This window comes from Balaenoptera acutorostrata, chromosome 7 (assembly GCF_949987535.1).
Source record: "Balaenoptera acutorostrata chromosome 7, mBalAcu1.1, whole genome shotgun sequence".
Lineage (NCBI taxonomy): Eukaryota > Metazoa > Chordata > Mammalia > Artiodactyla > Balaenopteridae > Balaenoptera > Balaenoptera acutorostrata.
Window position 1 is genome coordinate 69,295,215 of NC_080070.1, and position 17,072 is coordinate 69,312,286.

At 34.5% G+C, this 17,072-nt stretch overlaps 1 protein-coding gene across 1 annotated transcript in view; it reads right to left on the reverse strand.

The window, feature by feature from the left end:
- DGKB (diacylglycerol kinase beta) overlaps positions 1–17,072 on the reverse strand; it is a 708,671-nt gene that overhangs the window by 190,965 nt on the left and 500,634 nt on the right. The gene's annotated exons all lie outside the window — the stretch shown is intronic.

The following is a 17,072-nucleotide window of genomic DNA, read 5'->3' on the forward strand; positions in this document are numbered from 1 at the left end:
TAACTATTAATTATTTTTTAAGGATACTGTCCTCTGTTATATGAACAATAGTGGGAAATTATGATACAGCATGGAAGAACTAAAGAAGTAATATATTTTATCAACATACAGTTACAAAGAAAATATAGTTTAAACTATTTCAGTATTTAATCTGGAAGTAAGGTGCTCAAAATTTATTTTCTCCCACAACTCAATGACCATATCTTTGTTACTTTGTACCAGATAATTAAATTAATGATCATTTAATGTAATTTTACAAAGGCTGACTAGATTTTTATATTAGCCAGTTGTGGATTTAAAAATTCATTCTCACGAAAAGCTGCAGTTTTAAATTATACATAGTCTAGGGCTTCCCTGGTGGCGCAGTGGTTGAGAATCTGCCTGCCAATGCAGGAGACACGGGTTCGAGCCCTGGTCTGGGAAGATCCCACATGCCACGGAGCAACTGGACCCGTGAGCCACAATTACTGAGCCTGCGCGTCTGGAGCCTGTGCTCCGCAACAAGAGAGGCCGCGATGGTGAGAGGCCCGCGCACTGCGATGAAGAGTGGTCCCCACTTGCCGCAACTAGAGAAAGCCCTCGCACAGAAACGAAGACTCAACACAGTCATAAATAAATAAATAAAAGAACGTGAATTTCTAAAAAAAAAAAAAACAGCCCTGGGATTAAGAGGTACAAATTATTAGGTATAAAATAAGCTACAAGGATATACTGTACAACAGGGGGAATATAGCCAATATTTAAAAAAAAAAAATTATACATAGTCTAACAAGCTATCACGCCCTCAATTAGAAGAAAATACAGGTAAAATGGGATACATGCTTTCTCACATGAAGGCAAAACAAAAAGAAATTTTTATAATGATATTCAAATATCTCTCTCACAACAAATTATTTTTTCCTTATAAACATGGATATGTACTTTTCACATTAGAATGTAAAACATTTCAACAATTAAAAAAGACACTTGGCAAGGACCTTACTGTTTTATGCAACCCTCTTACTTGTTATGTAAAATGACATGGAACCTAATACAGTGCTTATTATTACGCTGTGTTGTATAGAGTTCTCTGATGTAAAATTACAAACCATAAAAGTAATCTTATCTATCTAGACATACTAGGCTAAATAATATTTAGCCTCATACAAGGTTTTATTTGCTTACAAAATTTTCACTAGCCCTTCTTGCATTAATCACCATATTAAGGCCAATAATCTGAAAACCAAGATAAGTTTCATAGGACTCTAGCACCATGAATCATTATTCTTTTCTAGAGAATATCTCCTTGGATTATGGCCTGATTTAATATATCTGAGTAGACAGAAATAGATGATAGCTAGTTAGATAGAACAGGGCAAACATTTAACAGTAAGATCTGTGGGCCTGAGTTTACATGTAAGTTTATATTAAATTAACGCAAATAATGTACTTTATAGAATAAATGTAGTTTTACAAATTTATACAATGGCTGAAGTTAATGGATAATTTATGGAAAATTAAAAATATTTTCCTATTGATTCATCATTATCATGAAAAATATAACATTCAATAAAGTGAGAGGAAAATATTGTTCTGTGTGAAATGGTCTCCAGACAATCAGAATAATACATAGTATATGTTTTATGACTGTTTGGAATTGTCTTTCTACATTCAACAAGTTTTCTAATAATATTTTTCTGTTGGCCTTTTATCCAGACCTTCCTGGATTCATTTATTCATGCAGTCATTCATTCAACAAATGTTTAGTGAGAACATTCACTTCCATGTGTTGTGTTTAGTTCTAAAGATACAAATATGAACACGATTATCTTTGTCTCTAAGGAGCTCAGAATGGTTAAGATTATGGGCATATAAAATAATTGAAAAGTTAATTCTCTAAATTAAATATGAGCAAAATATTGTGAAAAAACACTTCAGTGAATCACCTGCTTTTACCTCGAGGGGTCCAGAAAGCTTTAGAAGAGACGATAGCATTATAATGGATAAGTAGAAGGCAAACAGGAGGAAGGCGAGACAAGTTCTGGTGTTTTTAGGAGTGCAGTGTGACTTAACAGATTGCCTAAGTATGGGCTAACTAGCGTCTTTTTCAGAATGGGTATGCCAAGTTAAGGGGTTTGGACTTGATATTATAGATTTATAGGATGTCTGAAAGAAGTCTGTTAGCAGTGAAGCGACATAGCCAGCTTTGTTGGATAAATAAAACTCACAGAAATGAATAATTGGGCTGGAATGGCGAAATGTTGGTGCTGTGGACAGAAATGTGGCTGTTGGAATAGTACAAATGAAACAGAATTCAAGGCCTAAACCAAGGGGCAAGGAAAATGGAAAGGAGAGGCTGAATTTAAGAGACATAAATGAGGGAGAATCAATAGGAACTGGTGGTATTAGATTATACTGATTTCTGCCATACCTAGGTTATCTCTAGAGGTATATGTGGGAATATCAAAGCATTACTCCAGCAAAGAAAGCGCTATGAGTTTACATTTTGACAGGTTCTGTGATGTAATGATGTAATGTACACTGTATTACAGTTTGAAAATTATATATATACATACATACACACACACACACACACACATATGGCTTCCAATTGCATGTAAATGGTTACTCCCTATTTTTTTTTTCCATTCTGTCCATCAAAGTTCTTCATAGCTTAACCAGGATGATGAGGAGCTTGTATCAGCTAACCAAGATACTCATTTTAGCAAACACATCACAAGAAACAGGAATTCTGAGAATTTACATTCAGTCTTTATTCACCATATTAGTTAGCATTACTGCTCATGTGCAAAAGCTGCTTTAAATTCTCCATTATTACAACCATTTTATGTTTCACTTAGATAAATATATGGAGGTAATAAAAAGCACATAGAATCAGATTCCACATGACAAATTAAAAGCTGTTAAATTTTATTTTTTTTCAACCAAACTGGTCTTTAGGTTGTAGCAATGCAAAAAAGCACATTTAAGCATGTATGCTATTTATTTTTATGGCTCACATTAGAAAATGATCCAAATAATTCAAACTCAGATTTGTCAGAGAAAACATATAGCTGTGGATTTTAAGAACAAGGTAACTGGACATTTAACCCACTATGAAATGTTCACACCAGAGTCAAATTTATTGTGTTCTTACACAGGTTTTGTGATTACAGGTATGATGACAAATGTGCTACAAAAAAAGTTATTCATACTGTTATAATTTTAGGTCATTAATATACTAAACCGTATTTCAATGAATTTAATTGTAAGTCTACAGGCTTCAGTTTAATATGTAAAGTGCTTGGCTACCAGATGGTCAGGTAAAAATAAAATTAGCTCCCATTTACCAGGCATTTTCTTACTACCAGTAATTCTGCTTCTTTTATATATCCTCAGGAAAATGTGGTCAGAAATATTGCTCAGGTAAAAAAATTATTCTTGTCATAATGAAATTTAGTTAATATTTAGTTCTACAAGTTCTGTTCAAACAGGCATTTTAATTTCTAGCAATATATTTTCCTTGGAACTTATCTTCCTGGTTTACAAAGGTTTTTTGTTTTTTTTTTTTAAACTTTGTCTGCTAAGTAATGTTAATGCAGCAAACATAAAACAAAACAAACAAACAAAACATGAATTGCCAGTGCATTTACCAAAAATAATACCAAAGAACCTAATTAGATATGACGCTCACTCCTAACAAAGATGCAACATAAAAAGGGTGAAATTGCCTCATTTACTTTACTGTAGAAAACTCTAAAGTCATAAACACAAAGAAAGTTTTAATGCAATGAAATTACTCTTAAATTAAATGTCAACTTTTTCTCACAGGTGTGCTTCTTTTGTTATTTTTATGTATTTAGTGGTGATATAGCAGCTATTGGAAGACCATTTATATGTGTATAAAACTGAACTCTTCTAATAGACACCTGAATCCCTTTTCAAGCATCCTTAACTGATTCTATCTATACTGTATGAATAACATGCTCATCAGATAATAAAATCCTCTGACCTTTGCTTATTATTTATTTTTTTATAAATTTATTTATTTATTTATTTTTGGCTGCGTTGGGTCTTCGTTGCTGCGTGCGGGCTTTCTCTAGTCGCAGCGAGAGGGGGCTACTCCTCATCGTGGTGCGCAGGCTTCTCATTGCTGTGGATTCTCTTGTTGCGGAGCATGGGCTCTAGGCGTGTGGGCTTCAGTAGTTGTGGCACATGGGCTCAGTAGTTGTGGCTCACAGGCTCTAGAGCGCAGGCTCAGTAGTTGTGGCACACGGGCTTAGTTGTTCTGCGGCATGTGGGATCTTCCCGGGCCACGGCTCAAACCCATGTCCCCTGCGTTGGCAGGCAGATCCTTAACCACTGAGCCACCAGGGAAGCCTCGACCTTTGCTTTTATTTTATTTTTAAAATTTATTTTATTTTTGGCTGCATTGGGTCTTCATTGCTGCGAGCGGGCTTTCTCTAGTTGCGATGAGTGGGTTTCTCATTGCGGGGGTGTCTCTTGTTGCGGAGCACCGGCTCTAGGTGTGTGGGCTTCAGTAGTTGTGGTTCGCAGGTTCTAGAGTGCAGGCTCAGTAGTTGCAGCGCACGGGCTTAGTTGCTCCATGGCATGTGGGATCTTCCCAGACCAGGGATTGAACCCGTGTCCCTTGCATTGGCAGGCGGATTCTTAACCACTGCGCCACCAGGGAAGCCCCAACCTTTGCTTTTAAAATGAAAGCAAAAACATAATGTCCTAAGTAGCTTAGTTAAAATGGACTTTAAATGAATATTTTTTACTCATTAAAGATGTTTCAAAAATCTCATCATTTACATTAGTTTGCTTTCATTTTTGTCCTGTTATTATGAAAGCATTTCAACAGTCATTTCAAAACTGGTTTTAAAATTATTTTCTCATGGAGAACAATGTTTCTAACAATTCAATAACTTTATTTTAATACAAAATTTAGTCTTACAATTTGATGGAATACTCTAGAAACACAGCAGGAATTTTGAATTTGGCTAACAATAGTGGTGATGAGAGATGTGTCACTGTTGACTTACAGCAATAGGGTAAGTGTTTAAAATGGTACATTTATGTCATAGAACTCAATTCAGTTTTGTTTTTCATTGCCAAGAGACGTTACACCAGACATTGGTTATAGGGTTACTCATTTATTCCTAAATGTAATGAGGTATTACTCTTAATATGATTATATTTTATAAAAAGAACTACATTTTATTGAAACCCTCAAATCTATGTTTTTTTAAAATAGCAATTTATACTCTCTCATAGCAAAAGAATAATGTTGATAACATTATTTCATAAGGAAGGAACATGGCTGTGATGACTACAGTGGAGACATTTTATATTCACACCGAAGACAGCAAACATTTTTCATGTTTGCACACAACAGGTAAAAATATATTTTTTTAAATGACATATAAAAATGCTTGTATCTAATGTTCATTCTTAAGGTATGCTTGTTAAGCCCTCAAGAGACAATGAAACAGGCTACAGAAACTTCAGACAGAATCATAAAATATTCCACCTTAGTATGTAAAAAGAGATGGATAGTCTTATGGAAAAGTACAAAAGCAGTACTAATGCCATATTGCAGAGTCTAAAGAAGTATACATACATAGTAAGTCCCCAAAGAACAATGATAAATTAATAATTATATGAAATGTAAAACTAAACCTATAAAATGTTTAAACGGTGTCCAAAATGTTTAGACCTGAATATCTTTCAATAATAATTAGATCTCTATTATTAAAATAAGTATTTCATAATCATAAAAAGTTATTTAAGAAAACTGTTAGGGAGATTAAATGAAATTTGTGATAGCCATGTTTTCTGTTGTTACTGAGCATGGCACTGTCACAGGTGAACCCAATGAGGTTTAGAAGTCACTCACCCAACATCATATGAGAAGTAGCAAAATGTAACTCCGAAATTCTAGCTTTTTTTCCCATACCGTCTCTCATTAAATATAATAATGAATGCAGCATCACATGAAACTTTTCTCTAAGCCATAAGGGAAATGTTATAGGTCAGATAGGTGATCATCATTAAATGGTTCTTTTGTTCATATTTCTACTTTAGAAGTATTTTTAATTCCCCTCTCCTGAAATAAGTCAACTAAGGATGACAATGTAATCTAGCGCTGACAAACAGGACCTGAGAGATTTTCCATTCTGAAACAGAGACATGTGCAATGCGAAAGCTAGGCCCATTCTTTCCCCTATTTTTCAATGTTGTCAAGGAAGGAGATTCTAATTGGAAATGGAGCAGCCATCTTACCACCATGAAAGGAAAGGCAAGGGATACCCAGAGATGCTGACCCAGATTCCTGAAGAGAGTTGAACTTCCTAACCAGTCAATTCTGAAACAGTCCATTTCTGGATCTCTACTCATGTGAGATTTATAAATAGACTCATTATTTATTTTGTGTATTCTGTTTCTTGCAGCCAAAAGCACACTGACAGCACTGTCCATTATAGTTCTAAGAGAATTTTCACATGTATTATTATCAATGAGATATTTGGAAAATCCAAATGAGGTGATATATTTGTTATACAATACTATTTTTCTAGATGTGAAATTTGGTGGTAACTGAAATAAAGGAGTTAAGGTAGAGAATTTCTGTTCAGCATAATTTCCTGTGCTTATATCTTGTGACTAGATATGCAAATATCACCGAATATGCTTTCCTCATCTGACTTGCTATCCCCTGAATTTTTAAAGAATTATTTCCATGTTTATATACTTGAAATAATCTTGGGAAAAAACTCACAAAACATCCCTCTTTGAAGTGTCCCAAATTTGCAACTGATGCTTGTATCAGAGTCACATACTAGTTAGCAGTTGGTAAGTTCATACTTCTCACCTTCCCCTGTTCCATATCCAAAAACTTAGAAATAGAGTCAGTGGGTGATATGTGAATTAATAAAATATACCATGATGTCTGAGATTATGTACAGAAATATTTAAGGTAGAGTATTTCTCACTAATATAAATAGACACATGTAGAACCTAGCCAAAATTGATAGTGAAAATGTAATGAAGGTTTGTATGCATCAATATAAAATAAAGCTCTACTTCTTTTAAATGGATTATTGTATTCATAAATAGAAAACGTCCACAACACAAAAACTCTCTTCAGTATGTATAAAAACAAAAAGAGGAAGGCACCACAAATGCAGGAATTAGCAAGTCTCCATGCCTAACTCTGAACGTCAGGGGAAACTAGACTGTTCTCCTCTCTAGTGGTAAAAAAAATCATTTATCCAACGTTCTGAGCACCTACTCTAGACATGGTACTGTGATAGGCAATGGAATTACATTTGTACATAGGACAGAAGAAGCCTCTGCTCACATTATACTTAATTTTTAGTCAGGAAAAAATATACGAAATGATTTAATATCAATTGTGATAAGTTCTAAAAAAGGAGGTTTATAGGATGCTGTTAAGAGTGAACACAATAAAAGGGAACAGCAAAATTTCTTTAAGGAAGGAAATTGGCCAGATTTTTCAAAGAGTCTAGGTAACAGAGTTCCTTAACCCATCCTCCTTCCTTTGCTCTAATTCCACAGTTACCAAGCAATGTGGAGTTAATTTTGCTTTCCATGGATTTTGGTATGATGTCCTGAACTGTGGAATTGTGGGTATTCTACTCTCTGGAAAGGAATCACCACCACTTTCCCCCCATTTTAAGTGGTATATATAGATTTTACTATTTGGTAACTTGAGCAAGTGATTAAGAGCCTGATCACTCTGGGTGCCATGATACAATGATGTTTTTCCATTTACTAAAAATGAGGATGAGACTGGACTATGTTCACACACTCAACATACTGCTCCCTAGGATGACAGCTGGAAGGCCTTCACAGGCAGCTGGGACAACTAGCTGGATAATGAATTGAATATGCTGACCTAGACTGTGAAAGAATTGCTTGCGACATCCCCTCTCTTTCTACCATTTACCAATTGACTTTCTTGGTTATGTTTGTCTCTCTCTCTCTGTCTCTGTCTCCCTCTTTCTCTGTCTTTTTTATTTGCTTTTACTGAATGTACTAAACCAATCAATTATTTAAGCACCAGATATAAGAATATAAAGGTTCTTTAGTGTTAATATGTAGTCTGACAGATATTGAAGGAGCACCTACTTAGATTCAGGGAAGTTAATTAAATGTCATAGTTCAGGTACACTTATAGTAAAAACAGCTCCAGTTTTCTGACCTGACCCATGGAAAACTCTTTACAACTAGAATATGAATTAACTGGTAACTTTCTGCATTTGACTATGAGAAGGAGTCAACATTATTAAACAAGTAACTCTATCGGCATTTGCTTTGCATGTTAAAATATTAATGACATCTGAAATCACTACACAAAGTGGTTTCAAACACAAGGAATTCAACATGTGAAAAAGGAGATTATACAAATAGTTTTGAAAAACACATCTACTTTTCATCACTGAAAGGCCAATTAATTCTTTTCTATTACTACCCTCAGTGTCATAGAATAATTTAAAATCAATAATTATGAATCATTAGAACATATATTATACCTTGTGACATTTTAAATGTTTCTCCTAACCAAATTTTAGATGTTATGTTTTGTAAAACTTACAAAAATAAAGAAAAAAATTACACCTCTCTAGCTACTTCACACATCATTTTCCTTACCTATATTCTGTGACGACTGACACAGCTTCACAACTTAAAAAAAAAAAAACTTCTAATAAAACTTGTTTCTATTCTTTGAAAATTAGTTAAGTGTTTTACCTTTTGTTTTTCTTCACACATCAGCAGTCCTTTTCCAATTTTGTAACAAGAACCACAACTTTGCATTTTGAAAATGCTGTTCACCTTAAAACTTCTCTCACACTAGAATTAAAAAATGGGGCAATCCTCCTTTTCCCAATCTACAGAGGAGTGGTTTTACACACACATTAATTATCTTGTATAAAAACGATAAGGATAAGAATCAGACTACTTGAGTTATATTGAAAATACTGATATTTTTAATCAAACTGAAGTATTATATAGTCTAACATACGAATCAGTAAAGCCCTTATTATTTAGATTGCATTTTTTGTCACTGATTTATATCCTGAGGGACCCAGATGACTCCCTGAAATATCATGATCTGTTTTTGTTTCCAGTCAAGATGCTATAATTTATATAAAATATGCAGGCTGACTTGTATATAAACTAATTGACAGATGTAGGCATTATTATTTGGAGATTAATCATTGTGCTGGTACACTCAAGTACATGTTGGGTAATTCTAAGAAACATTTCCTTTCCTTTTCTCTCTAGTATTATTTATTTTTTATTCTAAAAATATGCCTAGCCCATATACTATTTTCTCCTGTTTGAAATTATGCCCAAATAAGCAGATGATAAATGGAGATGAATTTTAGTTGAAGATATTTTATAAGAGAAAACCTTTATCAATTTGCATTACCATCAACAAATCAATAAACCAACATTTTTTGCTATATTAATATACTTAGCAACACATTTCATCGCTTTCCAGAATTTAAATAAAAAATCATCTGTATTTTTCACTTGAGGAAGAACAAAATGATACTCTTGTTCAAAAAAGTAGTATATAATCTGAACCTAGATACAGTATCGAAGTCATCTCATCCAAAATATTATTGGATATTTACAGTCGCTCATTTAGGTTAGTGACTCAGAGATGTTTCCTATTATGAACAGATTATAGAGACTGCAGAGGATAACTCCTTGTTATTTTTATCTATCAGTACGAAAACAAAATCTCTTGGAGGCTCTTTTTATTAAGTCATCAAATGTAAAATAATCATAAGATTACTCATACCTACATAATATGTTTCAGTGTTGCTAAATCTTGCCAGAGTTCATTATTATGGATTCACAGAAATACGTATGTGAGCAAGAACACTACTTTTCATTCAGCTATTTCCCCCCAAAATTTAGAACCTCATCATTTGAGACAGATGAAAACAAAAAGCAACTTCCTTAGGAACATAAAAGGGGAGACCAAAGAAAGGGATGCCTATTATTTTTGTTCATTCATTCATTCAACAAATATTTACTGAATACCTCTTATGTGACAGGCACCGTTCTAGTTGCTGGCAATTCACTAGTGATTAAGTTCCTGCTCTTATATTGCTAATAGCTTTTTTTTTTTTTTAAACATCTTTATTGAAGTATAATTGCCTTACAATAGTGTGTTAGCTTCTGCTTTATAACAAAGTGAATCAGTTATACATATACATATGTTCCCATATCTCTTCCCTCTTGCATCTCCCTCCCTCCCACCCTCCCCATTCCACCCCTCTAGGTGGTCACAAAGCACCGAGCTGATCTCCCTGTGCTGTGCGGCTGCTTCCCACTAGTTATCTATTTTACATTTGGTAGTGTATATATGTCCATGACACTCTCTTACCCTGTCACATCTCACCCCACCCCCTCCCCATATCCTCAAGTCCATTCTCTAGTAGGTCTGTGTCTTTATTCCCGTCTTGCCACTAGGTTCTTCATGGCCTTTTTTTTTTTTTCCCTTAGATTCCGTATATATGTGTTAGCATACTGTATTTGTTTTTCTCTTTCTGACTTACTTCACTCTGTATGACAGACTCTAACTCCATCCACCTCATTACAAATACCTCCATTTCATTTCTTTTTATGGCTGAGTAATATTCCATTGTATATATGTGCCACATCTTCTTTATCCACTCATCTGTCGATGGACATTTAGGTTGCTTCCATGTCCTGGCTATTGTAAATAGAGTTGCAATGAACATATTGGTACATGACTCTTTTTGACCTATGGTTTTCTCAGGGTATATGCCCAGTAGTGGGATTGCTGGGTCGTATGGTAGTTCTATTTGTAGTTTTTTAAGGAACCTCCATACTGTTCTCCATAGTGGCTGTATCAATTTACATTCCCACCAACAGTGCAAGAGTGTTCCCTTTCCTCCACACCCTCTCCAGCATTTATTGTTTCTAGATTTTTTGATGATGGCCATTCTGACCGGTGTGAGATGATATCTCATTGTAGTTTTGATTTGCATTTCTCTAATGATTAATGATGTTGAGCATTCTTTCATGTGTCTGTAGGCCATCTGTATATCTTCTTTGGAGAAATGTCTATTTAGATCTTCTGCCCATTTTTGGATTGGGTTGTTCGTTTTTTTGTTATTGAGCTGCATGAGCTGCTTGTAAATCTTGGAGATTAATCCTTTGTCAGTTGCTTCATTTGCAAATATTTTCTCCCATTCTGAGGGTTGTCTTTTGGTCTTGTTTATGGTTTCCTTTGCTGTGCAAAAGCTTTTAAGTTTCATTAGGTCCCATTTGTTTATTTGTGTTCTTATTTCCATTTCTCTGGGAGCTGGGTCACAAAGAATCTTGCTGTGATGTATGTCATAGAGTGTTCTGCCTATGTTTTCCTCTAAGAGTTTGATAGTGTCTGCCCTTACACTTAGGTCTTTAATCCATTTTGAGTTTATTTTTGTGCATGGTGTCAGGGAGTGTTCTAATTTCATACTTTTACATGTTCCTGTCCAATTTTCCCAGCACCACTTATTGAAGAGGCTGTCTTTTCTCCACTGTATATGCTTGCCTCCTTTATCAAAGATAAGTTGACCATATGTGTGTGGTTTTATCTCTGGGCTTTCTATCCTGTTCCATTGATCTATATTTCTGTTTTTGTTCCAGTACCAAACTGTCTTGATTACTGAAGCTTTGTAATATAGTCTGAAGTCAGGGAGCCTGATTCCCCCAGCTCCATTTTTTGTTCTGAAGATTGCTTTGGCTATGCTAATAGCTTTTATTTGTTTAAATGTGAGATTAGATTGCCTATTATCACTTAGAATCGATGAACCACTCTCTCTCCATTTCTTCTCATTCTTAGAGCAGAGCGTATATAAAATAAAAATCCAAACAAATACAAAAAATTATAAAACATTTATACCAGCCAATTCCTGGACTAGTTTTCAAAACTAAATTATAACTGCATTTATAATTAATTAAAGTATTATTGAATACAGCGGTAGATTGTTTAAATGGACACAAATTCTTCCCAATCCTGTATGCAAGCCATTATGAAACGGGACTATGCCACATCTCCCTTCCAGAGGCAGATCTCTTTCTTCACCCCCCTGCATCTGGACTAGCCTTAGTGACTCTGACCAACAGAACATAACAGAAGTGATGTTGTGCAAGTTCCACAGCCTAGGCCTCAATGGCCTTGTAAATGTCACTTTCCCTCTCTTGGAGCACCGTCCTGAGAACTCCTTGTTGTGAAGACATCCAGAGTGGAAAATGACGTGAAGAGGAAGATCTAATATTCTAGTTGAGCAGGCCCAGCTCATCCACCAACTTATTGCATATGAAGAGCTGCCTAGTTCACCCAAAGAAGTAAGAAAAATAATAAACTGCTGTCATTCATTTTCAGGCGCAAAGTTTTGGTGTGGTGTGCTGTGTAAAAATGGATGAAAGACACACAAACTTATTATATATCTTGCAACATGCTAACCACAACATATACAGAAGTCAGCAAAAGCTTCATAAATTCTGCCTTATAGACTCTGCCCTACAGTGTAGTGGGAAAGATAGTAATTCCTCAAGCACACAAATATTGTGAAATTGCTATGGTACCATGGGAAGGAGAAAAAGTGGAAATATTTCATGAGAGGTTATAATTCCTGGGAGGGAAGCACATTTCTGGCACAGATGACTGTCAGCACAAAGGCCCTGTGGCAGAAAACATACCTAAAGCCATGTTAAGGAGGCCAAAGAACCTAGAATAGAGAGAATGTTAGCTCAGTGTGAGTAAGTGCTGCTAGATTAGGGCCAAACACTTCATTGCAGAGCATGTCTGTCTTATGATGAATACTGGTAGTAGCAGTGCTTATACTGAATTTGTATTTCTTTATCTATGTGTATTATTTCTTTTTGATGCAACTATTTGCTGCATGAGCATTCAGGAAATGGCAACACAATATGTTCCTAAAAGATCAGCAGAGCAATGCTTGAATTTTACTGTTAAAACTCCTTGCATATCTAAAGCCTCAGAGCTGAAACTAAGTAACCTAAATAAATTTAATGATGGAAATGAATTAGAGAGAAAAGAGCTCTGGTAATTGTGGTTGTATTCATCTTTCAATTGAACAATTTAGACTTTCACATAGAAGAAAAGGAATATGATAGGTCAATTAAGTACGGTAATAACCAGGCAAATCAACAAGTCTCTGTTGTACAAGTTGACTCTGTACTATGTGGACATCAATTTCATTAATTCAGTATAATATAAATAGTATGCAAAGTTCTGAAGGGGAGATAAAAATTCTCAAACTCTTATTGTTCACATAAAAGGAAAGTGTCAAGTGAAAAAGTAACAGTCAATTATTTCCAATCAGATAAAACTACTGAAATATTTCTGCTGGGAACAAAGTCTTGCTTTCCTCTCAGCTCAAAAAATACAGACATAGCAAATTAATATTCCTGGAGTTCCCCTCCTTTGCTTATTAGACTCACAATAATACTGCTCAGAAGGATGAGGAGGCATTTGGGGAGATTATTGGTTTAAGCAATAAGCCCTTAAAGCAAGGCAAGCAAAAAGAAAAAAGAAAGAAAAGAAAAAAATCTGAATTCTTTTTGTTACATTCAATCGTCACAATAGAGTAATTTTGTCTCATCATCTATAAATCTATCATCCTGCTAATACTTCGGTAAAATCATTCATTGTAGCACATAATATATATTAATAAGCTACTAGACTTTTTCTAATAATCTACTTTCCTTTCCACTTTAGATTTAACAATCATATAATAATCACTGTTCTGCTTGCGAATGAATCATATGCAATAGTAAGGAAATAGCTAAGAGGGAGATGCAGCCCATGAGAGATTTAATCATAGGAAATGGCTGACTTTTTATTTCCAATAACCATCTGCACTCGTGGTAAATCAGGTGCTAATGAAGCTCAGGCCCAGGCTGCACGGGAGCATAAATCTCAAGAACCAAAAGTCATGGAGCAACAGACTTCAGGAAAACAGAATTTTCTACGGAAATGTACCAAGATTATCATATAGAAGGTCACCATCTGCAAATGTGTCACATAAATGAAAATATTTGGTAGTCCTAATACCACTTTATGACACTGGCTATAAACATCAAATATATACATTTCTTTTGAAACTTGACCACTCTAAACTATTATGTTCATTTATGGTTCCCTCCTAGAGAGTCACCATTTTAAGGATTGGAGTTCCCCATGTTAATTTCATGTTAATCTTCTTCAAAGTGACTTAGAAGTACTCAATACTTAGAAAATCAATGATGGAAATAAACTGATTAATTGTGGAATCTCACTTTTAGAGCAGAAAAGTACTACAGATTTTTTTTCCCAGTGAATGAGGAAGCCAGATCTAAACTGGGTAGAATTTGTGCCAGACATAGGATTAGACTCAAGTCTTTTGAGAATTAACCAATATGACAATATCTTCTAAGACTTTCTGTTTCTGTCATCATAGTCCTCCACTTCATGCCTCACTCAACCACTGTTGGGGTAATATCCACAATATGGATCAGGACAGAAATAGAGGGGCAAGGACAGCCCACCATCTACAGAATCAAATTCTGTCACAAAAAAAGGATTCAAGTCTTCAGCACTTGACAAAATATTGACCTTTTTCTACATGCTAGTGTAAAACATGGATCATATCTATCCCCATGATTATTAATGATTATATTCTTAACCCTTTGCAAATACTAACAAAAGCAAGGACCTGGAATTACAGGTAAAAATGAGTTGTGGGATTTCTAGTAACACTTGAGTCAACCTGAATTCCCTACCATCCCCAGCGTAACATGGCTTCATCATTCTCCACTTGTTACCACGTATGAAGGAATTCTAGTGAAGTGCTAAAAAGTCTTTTCTCTCACTTTTGTAAAAATAAATTAGAAAGCACTAAAAAGAAATCTAGACACAACAGCCAATTAGTCTGTAACTAGCTTTATGAATTACTGGGGTGGATACAAAGAGCAATGGTTCTTAATTATCTGTGGGTCATGGATACCTTAAGAATTTGATGAGTCATGAACCTTTTCTGAAATACACACATGACACATATGTAAAGGATTATGCCTAAAATTTCAGAAGTTTTACAGTCTTCCTGAATTCTACTCACAGTGCCCAGAACTATGTAAATTCAAGTTAAAAGTTATAACTATGGTCATATTTGCAACCTTGAGAACTGACAAAAATCTTAGGTGGTATGTATTATAAATGACAGACCTTAAATGTAAATTTTTTTTTTTTTTTGGCTGTGCTGCACAGCTTGTGGGATCTTAGTTCCCTGACCAGGGACTGAACCCGGGCCAAGGCAGTGAAAGCGCCAAGTCCTAACCACTGGACTGCCAAGGAATTCCTTGTAAATTATTTTAAATTTCTTATTCAAAGTTATTTGGTACCAGCATGTTAGATTACAAATGCAGTTTTCAAACTGTGTTTTCCCATTATCTACATGAAATAAATTGATAGTTGTTTTCATTTAAAATTGAGAAGACAGGCACATTTTACTGTTTGGTAGATTTGAGGACATCATATTAGATATGTAGTTATATAGTGTTTTACTATTCTAACAAGAAGTCACAAAATTAGAATTGATTACATTTTATGAGTGGGTTTTAACCCTCAGTCTGTAATTGTGTCTCACTCAAATTTACATTGCTGTATCCCAAATACATTGGCATTTGACTTATTAGAACCTAATGTGCTGTTAGAGAGGAGCATTTGTAAACATATCGTATTATTTCCACTTTGATCTGTCTTTTTCTCTCATTTATTTTAATATATAGCAAAGAACTGACTAATAATCTTTGTTTCATATTACAAATTATTATACCTGAAGCCAAATCCTAGTCTCAATTCCACAAATAATATGAAGTGCAAAGCAATTTTATGGCATCTAATATAATTAGGAACATTTTTAAAATAATCAATTATTATTAAAGAGAGATGATAGTAAAAGCTAAATATTAGTTTTGAACTTAAAGTTTTCTTCAAAGATTTCCTCTAGAAAGAAATATACTTTTATAATTATATCCTTGATTGTGTTAAAAATATTAGAAATTCTTTAAAGCAAAATGTGAAGGAACACAGAGTTGGTGATACAGCCTACAATGCAAGTACATCAGAACTTGTGGCAACAAGAAGCAGAGAGTTCACAAACATGCCAAAACATTGCAGTCAGAAATATCTGCATCCTTGTTACTTTGCTTCTACTTGTTTTGTGATATCTTTACCATTAGAGCAATGTATATATAGGAAGAATTAAAGATAATGACAATTTCCTAAGGCATTTCTTAGAGCAATTAGAAGGTAACAAATATAAGTTATGAATCTATTACTTTACATATTCACATTGTTTTAGGTGCTTATATACTACCTTAGACAAAATATAAATGGTAAATATGTTTTAAAAATTATGGCTCTAGAAGAATTTATTCAAGTATATCCTTCAAATCTGGCCATTTAAATTTTATTTCTATTACTTTAAGTCATTATCATCAATTGCCTTATTTCATCACACAATTTGATAAATATTTTTCCTTTTGGGAACAAGTTGTAATTATACTTCCTGGCCCCTTTATGGTGGGATGGGGCCATGTGGTGACTTCTGACTAATGAGATGTTAATGAACACGATGTAGGTCATTTCAGGACTGGAACATTTAATTGCCAAAGTAAGCTCCTCTGGAACTCTCTTCCCTTTTTTGCACATTGAATGACAAAGTACAAATACATGGCTGTGCTATCAACTTGGATCCTTGACTGAATAGAGTAAACAAAGCTCCCCTGTCCCTGCAAAGAACTTGGAACGTGATGGAGAGGAATCTTTTGTGGTTTTCAGTCACCCTTAGTTTGGGGTTATTAATTTAGCATAATACTTCCTAACATGTTCAAAACATGCTCTAACATATATTTTCAAACATGTTGTTCTACTCCCAAACTATTCTCCAAAAAGTAGCCATGTTTTTGCTCGTTTGTTTCAATTTGTGAAACAGTAAACTGTTATATTGAATTAAAATGATTAAAGTGATGTTATC